This window comes from Giraffa tippelskirchi, chromosome 10 (assembly GCF_054371585.1).
Source record: "Giraffa tippelskirchi isolate mGirTip1 chromosome 10, T2T-mGirTip1v1.2.pri, whole genome shotgun sequence".
NCBI classification, from domain to species: domain Eukaryota; kingdom Metazoa; phylum Chordata; class Mammalia; order Artiodactyla; family Giraffidae; genus Giraffa; species Giraffa tippelskirchi.
The window spans coordinates 128,799,800-128,818,046 of record NC_137284.1 but is presented as its reverse complement, the minus strand read 5'-3'; the positions used below and the strand labels follow the sequence as shown (position 1 = coordinate 128,818,046).

Sequence of the window (18,247 nt, the reverse complement as noted above, 5' to 3'; positions counted from 1 at the left end):
TTCTCCAGGCAAGAACACTGGAATGGGTTGCCATGCTCTTCTCCAGGGAATTTTCCTGACCTAGGGATCAAACTCACCTCTCTTATGCTCCTGCACTGGCAGGTGAGTTTTTTACCACTAGCACCATGTAGGAAGCCTGTACTATAGAGCAAAAGAAGACAAAATTTTACTTCATCCTGCAAAAGAACAGCTTTTTATTTTTTCTGCATCTTACCAATTCTTTTTGTAGGGCATAGGCTGAGTATTATTGGGACTGTCAATATCTTAAGTAACAATAATTTATCATCTATTGAGTAGTTACTCTATGCCAAGTCCTCTTCTAACTACTTTTAGAGCATTAACCCATTTCAGCCTTACAACTTTATGAAGTAGGAAGTATTAGAATCCCCATAAATAGTTGAAGAAACAAATTAACAAATACACAGATGATATAAAAATAATCTCTCAGAGAGATTAAGAAAACTTTTCCAAGATCATGTAGCTAGTAAGTGGCAAAACTGTGTTAAAAAAACAAGTCGTCTGGCCCCTAAAGCTATATGCTAAATTGTATTATACACTAAATCTTAAGAAAGCTAGAAATAACAATTCTATGGGAGTAGAGAAGGGAGACAAATTGGCTTCTGTGCTGACCTTAGAAACAAAGGTCAAACCTTGCCAGACACAATTATGAAGGAATAGAGGCAAGGGAAATTGTTCATTTGTCATTTTACTGACATATATAACTTAGCTGAAAAGAATCGTAGTCCTTATCTGGTGCAAGTCACTCTTTAAATTAAGAACATAGGACACAGAAATGATAATTGATTCTAAAAAGGTCACACAGCTAATTAGAGAGAAGTCTGGAAACAGAACTGAGGTTTCTTGATTTCTGGTTCAGAGCTCTTTCTACAAAGCCGCCTACTTTGCATACATACTGTACAGATTGTTCTATTATGTGCCATTTGCATGACTCTCATTTTTCAAGAGGGATATTCATCATTCAGAAGGAGGGAACTATAGTATATAAAGCATAGTTCCAAGAGCAATGGTAAATTATACCTATCAAAAAACCAAGGGTGTTATCCCATAGTATATGGTTTTTTAAAATTAACATGTATGGTACATCCATTTAAATTAATAAAAAGCAATGAATTTTCAAAATCATTTTAATCAGTACATAGTATGAACTGTGATCTATCTCAATACAAAGATGAATTGTGAAAAAAGATAATTAATACATAGCTGCCTAAACATGTCATTCTGTCTCTTTGATGTCTTCTTGTGGAATGTCCTCTCATAATAATCCATACTCATTTAAAGTGCTTCTTTCTTTGAGAAGACTTCCTTAACAGCAGGACCAAGTTGCGTGTGTGTTCAGTTGCTCAGTGTTGTCTGACTCTGTGATCCCATGGGTAGTAGCCAACCAGGCTCCTCTGTCCATGGGATTTCCCAGGCAAGAATAGTAGAGTGGGTGGCCATTTCCTCCTCCAGGGGGTCTTTTCCCAGGGACTGACCTGCATCTCCTGCTTGGCAGGTAGATTCTTTATCACTGCGTCATGTGGGAGGCCCAAGACCTAGATAGATGTAGTTTAAAATTGTACCCTTTCAATCCCCATCTGCCTTGTCCCTATCTCTATTTTAGCACTTATCATATCCTGTTGTATAAAACCTTGTCAACCTGCTCACCTTGAACATTGAGAAGTCACATTCTAATTTCATTATTTAAATTTGTATTGTTAACCAAGCAAATGGTGATTGCAGCCATGAAATTAAAAGACGCTTACTCCTTGGAAGGAAAGTTATGACCAACCTAGACAGCATATTAAAAAGCAGAGACATTACTTTGTCAACAAAGGCCCGTCTAGTCATGGCTATGGTTTTTCCAGTGGTTATGTATGGATGTGAGAGTTAGACTATAAAGAAGGCTGAGCACAGAAGAATTGATGCTTTTGAACTGTGGTGTTGCAGAAAACTCTTGAGAGTCCCTTGGACTGCAAGGACATCCAACCAGTCCATCCTAAAGGAGATCAGTCCTGGATGTTCATTAGAAGGACTGATGTTGAAACTGAAACGCCAATACTTTGGCCACCTGATGTGAAGAGCTGACTCATTGGAAAAGACCCTGATGCTGGGAAAGATTGGGGGCAGGAGGAGAAGGGGATGACAGAGGATGAGATGGCTGGATGGCATCACCGACTCGATGGACATGAGTTTGGGTGGACTCAGGGAGTTGGTGATGGACAGGAAGGCCTGGTGTGCTGCAGTTCATGGGGTCGCAAAGAGTCGGACACGACTGAGCGACTGAACTGAACTGAACCAAGCAAAACCAAAACCCAGCCAATAACTAACACATGGTATGTACTAAATAAACTAATCAATGTTGAATAAATATTAATATGTTTTTACCTTAATAGATATTGGGGAAAGTGTTTTCCAAAGTCCTTATGAATTAAATTGATGATGTAATAATAATAATAAAACACTATTTACTCACCTGGTTTTTGGTTTTTCTCCTTTCACATTCAGATGTCAATACATTGTGATACTTATGTAGATTAAATTAATAGAAGCAGGTTTTACCTTAATTTGGGTTGAAACATTTCCAGCATTCATTTTGGATTATTGTATGTGCAAAATCTATCATCTGGACAATACAACACAAATTTATTAAATGGCGTCATGTTTACTGAACAGAGACTTCTATGACATGCAGATGAACTAGAATAGCAATACCAAGAAAGCAGAGGAAGTAGAAATCTTGAGGTTATTTAAAGAACAATATGGTAGGATTGATTGGCACATTAGATGTAGCAACAATGAAAGCGACAGGAAGAAGTCTACTGTCTAACCTCAATAATCAGAAGAATGATAGTTTCTTAAAGGAAAATTGAGAAATAGGGAACGATACATATCCTGGGAGAGAAGAAGGGTTAATGTATGGACATGCTTATGTATTTAATAGCTTATTTTTAATATGGCAACATTACGTAAGCCTTGTCAATATAAAGTTGAATGACTGATGAGAGAAAGGGATATACATGTGATGATGTCACCCATACTTAAGTGAAAATCAAACACAAAGAAGTGGCAAGTTTTCAAGGAAAGAAATATAAAAAAGCCAAAAAACTGAGATCCAAGAAAGCAATGTCAGAGCAGAAGTATATTTTTGAGGAAAGAAAGATGAAAAGTATTAGAAAAGAGAACCGAGTCACAGTTTATATTTACTAAGCTTCAGGTCAGTAATTCTGAATGATTTGGTTATGTTATCAGAAAATATGAGTTGCTCCATTTTAGAAATGAAGTAAGTAAAGAAAAGAAGCAAGATGAGTTTGTGAGCAATTTAACCCTCTCAAAAAAATCTTAGTTACATTAGTAACAAAATATAACATTGATGATACTTGATGAGTGGAGTGCAATATTGTTTTAGCATTGCTAACTATGAATTTATTTAGCTCTTAAGAAAGCAGCAAGAAAAAATATTGGACATTCAGTTAAAGTTGGCAGACTGATCGCATATAATTTTGCTTTCTCCAGAAAACCCACTAAAACAATGAAAGGATGTAATGGCTAACACAAATTCACAAAGTCAAGAGAAAAGGAAAAAAAAACAAAAAAACAAAACTTGAGCAGCATAATTTTCAAAGCTGAAACGCAAAGTCAAGTGGTAAATTACTCAGCATATTGTCAAAGGTGAGAATTAATCCAGCAATGGGAAATACCAAGAAATACTTACGCTTGTATCACATAATCCCCCCAAAATCTCAGAAATTGTTATGACCAGGTATCTCTGAAAGTGGGAGGAGTTTGAAAGAAGGAGAATTCCTTTAAGTCTGTTTCACAAGCAGTCAGATTCATAGATCCCTCCTCTACTCATCATAGCTGGAGTACCTCCCAGACCCTGAGAAGAGCAGGTACAACAGCAGGAACTTTGAAAGGTGCCCACGAGGATAAGCGAGGGTCATTGTATTGTACAGAAAGCAAGAGAGTTAAGGAAATAAAAGCATATAAAATTGCAGTCATCATCCCCTCATTTCCCTGACTTGTCTCCTAGAATCCTGACAGTCGGGGCTCTGTCCTTTGGATGACAAGAAAATAAATTTCTGTTGTTTAAACTACCAGCTCTATGACATTTTGTTACAGCTACCCCAGCAAACTAATGAGTGAATACCTGAAATTAAATGATCAAAAAGTCACATTACAAGAATATTATGTAGAGCAAAGAAGATAAGTAAATTCTAAAAGAGTGAGAGTTACAAAAACTCTCACTTTTTGTAAATACGAGTGTGGTGGTGGGAACCACTATTTTTCACAGCAAACTTTATATAACTGACTTATTAACATGAATAATTTTGACAGCAATTAAAACTGAGCCTTAAAATGTGTAGACTTTTCTTCATTGGTTAAATGATTTAACATATAAAACAAGTTACCTTCTGACTTTTTCTTGGGAATCTGGGAGGCTTTGAATTGGTGAGCCTCTAGAAAATGAAATTCCATCCTCAATATCATTTCACGTTGTAGTGGATGAAGAGATCATAAAAAGCAAGTCTGAACTCTCTGTTTAGATGACATATGTTTAGACTAACTAAAGATCTACCCAAATATAAGCTGTTATTATTAATATAATTATATTTTACGTTCAATTTGAAGGAGAAAAAGTTCACTGATCATGTGGAATGTTTTCTTTTTGACCTCCAGGTACACATTTCTTGCTCTTCCTCATGTCTCTGTCTTGGCAAGCTGAACTTTATAGATTGTGTCTATAAGCTTTCTTACCTTCTGTATCAGATTGGATGTTGATCATGGGCAAGCAAAGAAGGAAGTCAGAGAGAAGGAAGAGGGTGAGACCAGGAAGTTTGACGTGGCTTTGCTCCTGCCAGGATGCCTTGAGTTGGCTGTGCCTCTCAGTGGAAGATGACGATTCCTCTCAAGGCTATTGATTCTGTAGGACACTTTCCTCCCAGATTCTAGTTACTAGTCTTCTCCTCCCTTTGATCTCCAAGCTCACTACTAACCAGTTTACTGAACTACCCTTGCTTCCCCAACTCCCACGCTTTGTAAATAACCCCTCAACAAATAGTCCTTAAAGTATATATATAGCCTGTTTTGAGTGTGCTAATGGCTTTCTGTTGGGCATATAATCATTTAAAATAAAATGAAATATATTGGACATTAAACAACCACTCCCTTGCCTTCTGATTGTATGGCTTATTTTAATATAGGTAGCAATTTCAAAGCCATTTTGAGCTTTAATGTGGCTATTCAGGTAACAAACAGTATTTATTAGTATATCAAGATTGTTAACTATATAAATAAGCAAAGAAATTGAAGTAATGTACTGTGTGTAAGTGGTGAGATAAAACAGGGAATGACTGGGCTCTTTGATATGGCTACTATGAAGTATCACTGCATGAAAAGAGAAGGCACATAATTATTACACATCATGTCCAGTGCATTATAGATTTATTATTTATTTATGCCAACTGTTTAAATTTGGAGGGAATTGCTTTGTATTTAATGTAGCTGTATCACTTGGGTAGAACAGAGAAAGGTGTTAACTAAAGTGGTTTTCTAAGTAATAAATTGCCCAATGTAAGTCCTTTCTTTCATATATATATATATATATATCATGATATATATATATATGATATATATATATATATATATATATATCAAGGTGGACTTTTAATTCTTGTTAATTGACAAAGAGTGTTGAGAAGGACAAATATTCATATCCACTTCATGGGTAAATTGACATCAAAGAACCAGCAGCAAGATTGAAGGAGTCAATAGCAGGCCTTAGAAGCAATTTCTGCCTCCGTTTGACCTACTGTGCTAACTCGTGTGTTCTTTCTAAATCCTAATGGACCCTGCCTTTCTTCAAGCAAATTTTGTTCCCTGGAGAACAAAGTTGCTAGCATTCATTTAGGCTAAATGTTATTTACTTCAATTCACTTAGAGGTTTTGAAATATGCTCAACAAAGAAAAACTATTTCTTAAAACCTCTTTAAAATATTTCAAATCAGGTACACAAGAGATTTGGGGTAGGGCTTTATAGCATTTAACTTTTTTATTTTTTGCATTCTTTCTTACTTACTTTTCCTTTTTTTGTCTTAGTGTAGCTCTTATTTTCAGATTATAAAATTGTAAAACTATTTGAAAAATATGGAAAAGTATAAGAAGGAAATAATGTTATATGGTCAGGCCACTCAGGATGACTGTTCTCCTGTCCTCAGTACCTCCCCTGGGAGAGGAGTGCTTGCTTCACCTAAACCCTGAGCACAGGACTGACCATCCTCCATAGTTGCCCCAGGCCCTAGCTGGTGATTGCTCTTATCAAGAGGAGGTAATGGGCGGGCATGTCCCTCTACTGGTTTCCCTGGTAACTAATGAGCCCCTGTGTGAGTGCAGGAGTGTCTGAGTGTTAAATCCCTTCAGTCACATCTGACTCTTTGTGATCTTGTGAACTGTAACCAGCCAGGCTTCTCTCTTCATGGGATTCCCCAGGCAAGAATACTGGAGTGGGTTGCCATGCCATCCTCCAGGGGATCTTCCCAACCCAGAGATCAAACCTGCATCTCTTGTGTCTCCTGCGTTGGCTGGCAGGTTCTTTACCACTAGCGCCACCTGGGAAACCCACTGATACACCCACTTGACATCAATTCCCCTATAACGGGTAATCTCCACCCACCTCAAGCAAATACTGACACCATATCCTTCCCGTCATCTGCTGCATACAGTGGAGTGTCGTTCCAGGACCCTGCTTCAGGTATGTAAGGTCCTCTATTCATTAAATCACTGAAGTCTCTTGCTGAATCCAGACTCTTTCATCAATCTTGATGCTTGTTTTGATGCCTGGCCCTACAAAGCCTGTGGGGTGTACCCAACAAATGTACACACCAAATTTTATCATATTATGGTTAATGGAAGTGAAAGTGTTAGTTGCTCAGTCGTGTCTGACTCTTTGCAACCCCATAGACTGTAGCTTGCAAGGCTCTTTTGTCCATGGAATTCTCCAGGCAAGAATATTGGAGTGGGTAGCCATTTCCTTCTCCAGGGGATCTTCCCGGCTCAGGGATTGAACCCAGGTCTCCTGCATCACAGGTAGATTCTCTACCACTGAGCCACAGGGGAAGCCCATTATGGTTAATACCCAATGTTTATAAATGAGACTATGCTACGTTTTATGTTTATTCTGATTTTCTACAAAATGTTATACAGTGATAATTATCTTATGCCATTATATATTTTAAAAAACAAGATAAAATGTATTTATTTTTAATAATGGCATATATTAAACATTTGTGAATTATAGGCACATACAGTGATTACTAATCAGGACTTGATTACATCTTTCAACCTAAAGTACATAATTTGGAAGGACAGGTAATGGATTGTGGATGGGAGAGTGATGGTGCTAGTGTGTTATATATAAGGAGATCAAGACAAATACTGTATGGGCAATAGCTAGTTGGATTAGACAGTAAACATCCTGTGTTCTAGGCTAGGTGCTACGAGTAACTATAATCTGGGGAAATCAGTCAATAGGAAAAAAAAGATTTTAAATGACTTCCATTTACATTTACAATACATCCATCATGTATATATACCATATTCTATATAACTAATTCCATATTGATGGATGTTTAGGCTGACTCCAGTTGGTCAGTACTGAAACAAATATGAACATTATTGTGTATAAATGAGGCTCTAACATGCAACCTTAGTCACCTATTCCTAAGATACTATTTCCTGCTGTGTATTCCTAGCAAGGGCTTGCTGCCTAAAGCCCTTAGAAGCCAATACTATGGGACTTGCTTTTGAGAAAAGAAATAGCTTTATTGTGAGGTTGATAGACAAAAGAGACAGGAGGCAGGGATCATCAACCCTGTCTCCGCCATCCAAGGTTGGGATAAAATTTAAGGAGTTAGGGGAAGTTCAAACTTGGCAGAAGTTGCTTGGCTAGTCTCTAATCAATCCATATATGGTAATCAAGCTACTCAGGTTGCTGGAAGCTAGATTTTCCTTATTGAAGGACTTCTTGCTTTGTGAAGAGCTCATGTGGCAACATTTGTATTCTTTAACTTTCATATTATTAAGATTCTTGGTTTCTGGGTCAACCTAGAGTCATGGGTTCCCATCTCACAGATGCCCAGTGCTGTCTCTCTAAAACAAGTCCAGGTGTGATTAAGCAACAACGTGTTTTAAGGAAGCAAAACCAGTTTAAGATGTGGTGTGTACCTGCTGTTTTGGTGCTGTCTTCTCTTTGTTCAGTCCTTTGATTTAGATGCAAATATGGAAAGCTAGTGATGCAAGATGGACAGACAAATGGGTAAGTTAAAGACTTCAAGGTTGAAAAACATCACTCTTTCTGCTGCTGCTAAGTTACTTCAGTTGATTCTCATTCGTTGCAACCTTAGGAACTATAGCCAGACAGGCTCCTCTGTCCATGGGATTCTCTGGGCAAGAATACTGGAGTGGATTGCCATGCCCTACTCCAGGGGATCTTCCTGACCCAGGGATCAAATCCACCTCTCACATCTCCTGCATTGGCAGCCAGGTTCTGTATCACTAGTGGCACCTGGGAAGCCCTTCTTTCTAGGTTTTCAACATTGAGAATTTAATCTTTCTTAATAATGTAAGTGCTTGAGATTATAGTGTTTTTTTTTTTGTTTGTTTGTTTGTTTTTGGTCTCTTCCATGCATGGCTGCTAGATATATATATTCCACCCTCTGAGGACACAGCAGGTCAAGAACTGCTGGGAGGCTGTGATATCTGATAAGACCAGGGAATTCAGTGGTCATGTGTGTACTATGGCACCTCCTTTGCCATGAAATGGTTCCTTAGTCCAAGTCCAAGGCAATGTCATGCTAGGTCTATTAGAGGATTAAACAGTTTTTTACTTTTTAAAATAGTGGTACGAAAAAGGAAAATGTATACCCTAGATACATATTTCTTTCTGTTCAAAATTAACTGTTGGCTTTTTCAGGGTGGAAGGAGTTGAGTGTAATCAACGTGGCACTGAAAACGTGGGTTAAATTCATTTCACCTGCCTTCATCAATCAAACATCTTTGAAGACTTACGTCTTTCAAACAGTAGGTAGCCTAAATAATAAGATGTGTGCCTGAGTTGTTTTCTAGAAACTTGTAATCAGTTGCGCTTAGTTGCAGCTGAACTGCTTAAGACAGGATAGGACCACCGACCCTTCAACTGGGCATGCGCAAATGTCGGTGCTTGTTGACCTTTCAAAAGCCCCACCTTTAGCTTAGTTACGCCTGCTCAGAAAGAAAATCACGTGGCACCTTTTTTCAACTGAGATTTGTTCTCCAGTCTTCTGGCTTGACTGACTTGCGAGTAAACGTGATTTGCCGCAAACCTCAATGTCTTGGCATTTCGGCTGGCTTTCTGTGCTGGAGCCAGAGAAACCTGGTTTGATAACATCAAGCGGCGGATTTTTCTCCTTCAGGTAGGATACCACATCAGGACGTAGGGTTGATGTTTGTGGCTAAAAGTTGGACGTTTAGCAACTGTAGTGGCTAAATCAGCTTTGTTGAGCAGGAACTTAGGCGGTTGGATCCATGCATATTTTTACCACCATGAGTCTTTTGTGAACCTAACATGCCTGCTGTGGCGCAGACAATGCCAGGGGTTGGTGATCAAGTCAGAATGACGGATCAAGTAATTCTGTCCCCTTGGTTATTTAGTGCCCCTTCTGTAGTGGATACCCTCTGGTAGGGGTTAATAAGAAATATAAAGAACCTCACTCTTTCTGCCCGCTTCATTGGCGCCTTCCACATGCTTCTTCCTTGCACCTCCTTATCCCTGGTCTTCAGTTTTTTCTCTTTCTAGGCATGGTCCAAAACCCCAAGTCTTTTGACACTGCGTGTGTCTTAAGTGTTTTAACCTTGGGTCCCCTCACAAGATGACAACTAAGCATACTGCCTGAAGCTTTGTTCTATAGGAGAGCTCCCCTTACTGCTGTCTTGGGTGGGGCAGAAGTGCAGCAGCAGATCCTTTTAGCCTGCCTCCACATGCGGGGAGTTCCCAGGTGGGCCAGTGATTAAAACTGCCTTCCAGTGCAGGGGGCTCGGTTTCTATTCCTGGTCAGGGAACTAAGACCCCACATGCCCTGTGGTGTAGCCACACACCAAAAACAAACACACACAACCCTTCTGTTTTTGGGGGCTTCCCAGGTGGTGCTAGTGGTAAAGAATATGCCTGCCAGTACAGGAGATACAAGAGATACTGGTTCAATCCTTGAGTTGGAAAGATCCCCTGGAGAAGGAAATGGCAACCACTCCAGTATGCTTGCCTGGAAAATTCCATGGACAGAGGAGGCTAATGGGCTACAGTCCACGGGGTCACAAAGAGTCAGACACAGCTGAGCACATGAGCACTTTTCACATGTGGAACCAACCTCAGTTCAGTTCAGTCGCTCTGTTGTGTCTGACTCTTTGTGACCCCGTGGACTGCAGCACGCCAGGCTTCCCTGTCCATCACCGACTCCTGGAGCTTGCTCAAACTCATATCCACTGAGTTGGTGATACCATTCTACCATCTCATCCACTGTCATCTCCTTCTCCTCCATGCCTTCAATCTTTCCCAGCATCTTGTCTTTTCCAGTGAGTCAATTCTTTGCATCAGGTGGCCAAAGTATTGGAACTTCAGTCCTTCCAATGAATATTCAAGACTGATCTCCTTGAGGAATGACTGGTTGGCTCTTCTTTGCAGTCCAGGGGACTCTCAAGAGTCTTCTCCAACATGGCAGTCCAAAAGCATCAATTCTTCGGCACTCAGCTTTATGGTCCAACTCTCACATCCACACATGACTATTGGAAAAACCACAGCTTTGATTATGGTTTACCATAGCTTTTGAACAAAGCTTGCTACTTTCCCTCCTCTGTCACCTGGTGATAGAGACGGCACTCTACCCCCATGTGCCAGAGGTGAAAGGTAGAGACATGAGTGCAGCAGTGCTAAATGCCATGGGTATCTGGACCCTCTCTTCCCCTCTACTCCCCTCAACCTTCACCTCCTTCTCTCCCCTCCCCGTCTTTCCCCGTCTATTATATAAACTGAACAATGACCTCCGTGCTTGTCCAACTTTGATCCTAAGGACACTGAATATTAACTATATCCATACCTCTTTGCAATCAGCTTTCTTGGCTTTTACGCCAACTTTATGTCTTATTAAGATAATGGTAATTCTGTTTGCTTCACTGGTTAAATACTTCCATCTGGTCTCTGGTATGAGGGAGAGGGAGTGAACAATCCATGTTACTATCAGTGAGCTTAATTCTATGACAGTATTACCATTGTGCCTGTTACAAAGGTCAACACCTTTGTGGTTTATAGTAATGCTTGTGTTCCTCTCACTAGTGCATTCTGTACCATCCTGGTTCTTCAGATTCTTGGATCACTAGTGGATCTTCCAGCCTTACACAGCATACGTGCTCTAACATGCCTGTTTCCGAGTGTTTTGATCCTTTCAGTGTCTACCACAGGTATTTCTGTTTAACTGAGGGTGGACCATTTCTTTCTGCATGCTTCAAGAGCAGTATGTTTAATATTGTTTCCTGAGGTCCCTGCCAAAGCATAATACCTTGTATCTTAGGAGCATGCCCAGTACTTCCCCAATCCCCAAGCATGTTGTGACGTAGCTTTGGTAATAGTGGTTGGCCATGAGGGGAAGTATGAAAGGGTACACATGTTGTCTTGAAAACCAGAGCTTCTGCTGTAGCTTTAGTAGCTCTACCCTCTAACAGTAAGGAGTGGGCCACTTTGGCAGGTCCAGACAGAGTTCAGTGGGCGCTCCTCAAGCCAAGTCTTACTCTATCTGTCCCAAGCATGCGCCGTATAGCAAACATGGGGTGTGTAGTTGGAGCTAAGAGTTAACTGTTCCTGAACTTTGCTACCTATATTGAACTACATTGAATTGCTGGTCTAATTTATTAGATTTCTTTTCCCTCTCCTCCCTAGAACTCTACTACCTTTCATAATTAAGCCGTGGGTTTCTTCCTTACCTTTACTGGCCTCTGGTTATAGGAAATAAGAGTCTTTTTATGCTACCAAAGAGGACTTCTGCCTTGCACACCCACTTTTATTCAGTGATTGGTCACCTACTTTTTAATATCTTCCTCCAGTAGAAAATGGCACGTAGTAAGAGTTGTCAAGGTAGGATTGTTCTTATAACTTGCTCTTCCAAGGAACTTAAATATTATGCCTGCTGGTGTATATGTCTTATCTCACAAAAAAAAAGACATTAACTATTGACAAATCTTAACAGTTGCATTTCAACTGCCTGCAACCAGTGGGGGTAGTATTGTGCACCTGGTTGTTCAGTGATCCAATTCTAACATTCTGTTGTAGAGCCTGCTTCCTTGGACCACTCCTGGTAACAACAGTTTTATGGTGGTTTGCCTGCAAAATAGATTATGAGGCAAAAATTTTTATGCTAAAAATTTATCAGGGGCTACCCTCAGGGTCAACATCTGTGGAAGAGTAAAGGAAAACAAGATTAAATAGAGAAGAACTGAACTGGGATGTAAACCCATAGGTTTCAGTCTAGCCTTGGGGAGCTCTAGGGAAAGAATATTTTAGTTTGTTCCACTTGAAGCAAGGGCACCAGCTATTAATATCCCAGGATCAACCAGGTGTTGGCTGCACGCTGACCTTCAGGAGGAGATGTGACCTTGGACAAGTATATTCTTCTCAGCTGAGAACAATTACCTGAGATGGAATCAGCTAAGAGCTGTCAGTAGCCAACCCTCCCAGCGGCTGGAGCAAGGTGTGCTTTAGGCTAGAAGGGGAGTCTAGGTGGCACACACCACCACTCCAGAAAATATATGTATATTTTTCTTTTTTAATAAAAATTTTTATTTTAAAATAACTTTAGACTTACAGAAAAGTAGCAAATGTAATGCAGAAGTTTCCATTTATCCCTTGCCCTGTTCTTATTGTTTACAACTTATGTTACTCTGGTATGTTTGCCACTACTAAGGAACCAACACTGTACATTTCTGTTAACTAAATGCTGTACTTACTCAGATTTCACTAGTATTTCTCTAATGCCCATTTTCTATATTCTTTCAGAATGCCATGTTACATTTAGTTGCCAACTGAATATAATGATTAGTTCCTACATTCTGTGATTAATTCCTACAGAAAATATACTTTAAAATTGACATAGGATCTGTCTTAAATACTTTGTCAAATATTACTAGCATATTGCTAGTATTACTATATAATGTCACCAACATGTGAATGTACCATTATGTATAAATATATACAGATATATCCATCATAAATTATATAGGTCTTATGTTTACGTATTTACAGGTTGTCTGAAAATATATTATCACAAATTGTACTATTAGGCATTAGTATCTTATAAAAATCTGATTATGGTTCTGTTTTAATAAAAGCTAATATTCAAAATGGGAGAAAGGAAAAAAAGAAACTTAAAGATATGTTACATTATTTGTAGTCCTCAGTACAGGGAAAAGGCAGAAATAATTCATGGTAGCCAAAGGGTTTGAAGAGAATAGAATTTTACAAATACTTGAGAAAGAAGGGAGCACAAGATGTCAGGAAGGAACATTAATAAATAAAGACTGGTAAGTTAATGATGATTCTGAAGATTCTGAGCTGTTGAGCTCGTTCTTAAAAATTCATACTGGAACAAAGGAATGGAAAGCTTTGGGTTATTTATCAGTAATCAGGCAGATCTTGGAAAATTACTTATTAAATAATAAGAAAATATGATGAATATGTTCTTTATAGAACTGAGAGTTAAATAAAAATCTTAACTGGTCTTAAGTTTCTCTCTTTCTGTTTTAAATAATTTGTAAGGTTATAGCCTCTACCTCCCATCCCCTCATTATCTGGCTCTTGACTTTGAACCTAAGGCTATTTCAGCTGTGATTTCTAGTCCTCTGAGTTGGGGGATACACGATTCTCAGTAGACAAGTGACTCCTTTTGCCTGGTAGGCAGCCCACCAGCTGACTCTCCTACTACAAAAATGTCAGCCATCCTCTCTTTGACCTGTGTTTGTCCCGCCCTGGCACTGCCTTCAGGCAGCAGTTACAGGCAAACACAACACTAAGCTCTCTAGAACTATTATGTGATATGTATGATGTATAGGCAAACAAAATCTTGATCTAGTAATTTTCTTTCTAGTAACCATATCTGTTTGCAAGAGCTCTACATTTATAAAGTAAATACCATCTCTCAAAGAGTTCAGTCTATTTTGTACTCTGAATTTGAAATTAAATAAAACCAAAACCTTGACTGAGGAGAAAGTGAAGTCATCGTATTATCTTCAACTAGTAATCTCAGGTTCACAAAGTAAGTTTTCTTTCAACTTTCCTTCACATATCTGGTAAGATGACCACTGCCCACTGTAACATTATTACTATCAATAATGAACCTCAATGAGATGTTTGACTGTAAGATTTGTTTCTAACTAATTTTTTAAGTGTGATAGAAATAAAGGTTAATTCATGACCATTCATATTACTCACTCTCACCTGCCCAAAAAGTACCCAGTAGAGTACTTTGCCGGAGTAGTTACTGGACACGTAACTGTGAAGAGCAACAAGCAATGTCAGGAAGCCAGAGAGGCCAGTAGTCTTTACACTGGAAAGAACGGTGTGTCTGGTAAATGTTAGCTACAAGACAAGTGAATGTGTTAAGGCTGAACTTGTGTACCCTCCCCCTGTTCAGATGTTGAAGTCCTAATGCTGGTACCTCAGAATGTGACCCAATTCGGAGATAGGAACTTTAAGAAGGTAATTAAGTTAAAACGACATGAATGGTGTCCTAATAAGAGCAGATGAGGATACAGACATCTCACAGGGAAGACCATGAGAAAAAATATAGAAGACAGCCATCTTATATCAGATTTCCAGACTCCAGAATTGTGAGAGAATACATTTTAAGCCACACAGCTTGTGGGAATATGTTATGGTAGCCCTTACAAACTAATACAAAAGGAAAAATTCAAAATGGCCAAGTAAAGATTACTTTCTGGGAGGTAACTTGGAGTATTGTAGAAGGAAGAATGACTGAAACCTTAGGGGAAGCTGCTTGTGGTTTGAGTTTGGACAGGGTGTAAGAATGAAGATTGTAACGTAGTTTGACATTTATTATGTATATGATCTCAATTGACCTTTTGGGGGGAGAGAAGTTGTAGCAAAAATTTTAAATTATTTTAAATTATTTTTATATATCAAATGTTCTCTGAATTGGTAGAGATTAGAAAAAGGCACCAAGTGCTTGCTTTAAAATGTACATATTAACAATTACTAGCTATTGAGCGCCTACCATATGAAAAAGGTTCCAATACATTACTTCTAGTCATGACAACTTTGATATCACGCTAATGGCAGGAAGTGAAGAGAAACTAAAGAGCCTCTTGATGAAAGTGAAAGAGGAGAGTGCAAAAGCTGGCTTAAAGCTTAACATTCAGAAAACTAAGATCATGGTGTCTGGTCCCATCATTTCATGACAAATAGAAGGAGAAAAAGTGGAAGCAGTGACAGATTTTATTGTCTTGGTGTCCAAAATCACTGCAGATTATAACTGTAGCATGAAATTAAAAGCTGCTTTCTCTTCAGAAGGAAAGCTATGACAAACCTAGACAGCATATTAAAAGGTAGAGACATCACTTTGCTGACAAAGGTTCATATAGTCAAAGCTATGGTTTTTCCAGTAGTCATGTATGGATGTGAGAGTTGGACCATAAAGAATGCTGATCACTGAAGAATGGATGCTTTCTAATTGTGGTGCTGTAGAACACTTGAGAGTCCCTTGGACTGCAAGGAGATCCAACCAGTCCATCCTGAAGGAGATCAGTCCTGAATATTCATTGGAAGGATTGATGCTGAAGCTCCAATACTTTGACCACCTGATGCGAAGAGCTGACTCATTGGAAAAGACCTTGTTGCTGGGAAAAATTCAGGGCAGGAGAAGGGGATAACAGAGGATGAGATGGTTGGATGGCATCATTGACTCGATGGACATGAATTTGAGCAAACTCCTGGAGATAGTGAAGGACAGGGAAGCCTGGCATGCTGCAGTCAATGGGGTTGCAAAGATTTGAACAAGATTTAGGGACTGAACAAGAACAGCGAAGTCATGACAAAGGAAGTTTCCTAGGCCAGTAGATGAGAGCTAACTTGTTCAAGTTAACCCAGAAATTCAAGAACTGGAATTTAACTTAAAAAAATTCAGTCTGATTGTAACACTTGAGTTCTTTCTAGGTTATACTGTGCAGTTTAGGAGGCAGTTGGTGGTTGTGGTAGATTGTAATTGCCTTGCTAAGATCCCCTTTCCTGATGTGAGCTCACCCATCCTCCAGGTCCTGTGAGTGTTGTCTACTAACAGTTGAAGGTAAACTCTCTCCCTAGAATTCCTCTTAAAGTGTAGGAGACAGCTTGCTTCAGGATAGGATGGCCCTCTGGATGTTCCTCTGCTTAGAACTCCCCATCAGATTAGGCTGAGGGTGGATTTCATCTGCATGTACATTATTGTAGGCTTCTTCCCCTCTTCTGTCTTTCTCATCTCCTTAAATGTTTCATCTGAGAATAATATCTTAGTTACTGGCTCAAGAATCCCCATCCAGGGACTAAGCTTCTTGAGGATCTAAGATAAGGTTGTAGTAACTAGCTGAATATTAATATGAATCAAGCTTGTAGGCAAATATAATGATACAAAGAAGAAACCCAGCAGCTTCTTGACGTGTAGTTAAACATGTATCATATCAGAGAAATGAAACCACACAGTCCAGAAAAAATGCATATTGAAGTCTACAATGTTATGAAGAAAATTAAAAGTGTTATTTTTTTAGCATAGACTGCAGTTTTTGCCAAAGTACATTGGATGGTATATAAATCTTACAGTTTATGTCTGGACTGCTTTTGATTGCAAGTATAGAATCTCAGTTCAAATATTCTTAGTCCAAAAGAAAATTCATTGTCATTTGTGTCTGTGAAATTCAAAGGTCAAGTTTACTTTACACATATTTGGACCTAGAGGTTTCAGTTACTTACTTTCTATATCCTTTGGCTTTATTTACTTTATTCTGTACACATTTAAGGGGCTTCCCAGGTGGTGCTAGTGGTAAATTACCCACCTGCCAATGAAGGAGATGTAAGAGATGAGGGTTTGACCCCTGGGTCAAGAAGATCCCCTAGTGGTGTGCATAGCAACCCACTTCAGTATTTTTGCCTGGAGAATCCCATGGACAGAGGAGCCCGGCAGGCTACAGTCTGTACGGTCACACAGAGTTGGACACGACTGAAGTGACCTTAGCACACATACACATTTAAAAATGTCTCTGTAAATGTAACTCTTCTAATGCCTAGGAAAGATTTGAATTGGCCATGCATAGGTCATTTGCTAGTGTTGAAGTAACCACAATATGTGGTACTCTATTTGAAAAACCTGGGTAGTGCATATACCCATTGCAGTGGAAAGAGGAGATATTGAAGCACAACTGTGGCCCATCAAAGGAAAAAAATTCCTAGTGAAACCATGAAAAGAGGCATGTGAATATACTAATAAAAACTTTGATTTTGGAAGATGGATATCTTATAGATTATTTTCCAAATTTATGTAAACTTGGAAGATATTTTTAATGAAATATTTTATCAAATTCAGGCACACTTGTGTCTGAGAACAGATGACTGCTTACTAACTATATCTCTTTGGAAAATCAGTTAAATTCTCTAGGCCTCAGTTTCTTCAGTTGTAAAACTGGAATAACCAAGTGTACTATAAAGAGAAAATACATTATGAATGCTTGGCTCCATAAACGTAGTTTCTATTGGGCAAGCTAGTATCAACTTGGAGATCTTTGAATGTCTCCCAAAAGTGTTAAATTAATTTAAAAAAGTACTTTGATCTCATCTTAACAAGCTGGGAGGTGAATGCAGTGTTTATGAGGATTAATTTATGAGTTGGGTATAGGTCTAATTGGGTTTGGGGTGACAATAAAGAAAAGAGCCAGAGATATGGAGGACAGTCGAGAGGTTATTGTAATGAATTATGAATTGATAGGTACATGAACCAAGGGAACATAAGGCAGTAATGTACAGCTATTAAGAACAAACCATAAAAATAATTAGAAGACTTTCAGAATGGTCCAATTCAGCAGTATACCATGAGAATTTTATTTTTCAAATAGTCTGTTTAATTCAATAATGATGGGTGCTAAAAGACGTGCAAGGGGTCCTCTTTTCCCCAGGTTAATAAAACAATACACT

General features: G+C 38.9%; 1 long non-coding RNA gene across 1 annotated transcript in view; it reads left to right on the top strand.

Moving 5' to 3' along the window:
- Positions 1-6,425: 6,425 nt before the first annotated feature.
- LOC145524000 (uncharacterized) overlaps positions 6,426-18,247 on the top strand; it is a 53,836-nt gene continuing 42,014 nt past the window's right edge. Inside the window, exon 1 of the long non-coding RNA XR_014067014.1 lies at positions 6,426-6,748. This is a non-coding gene — a long non-coding RNA (uncharacterized LOC145524000). The remainder of the gene's footprint in view (positions 6,749-18,247) is intronic.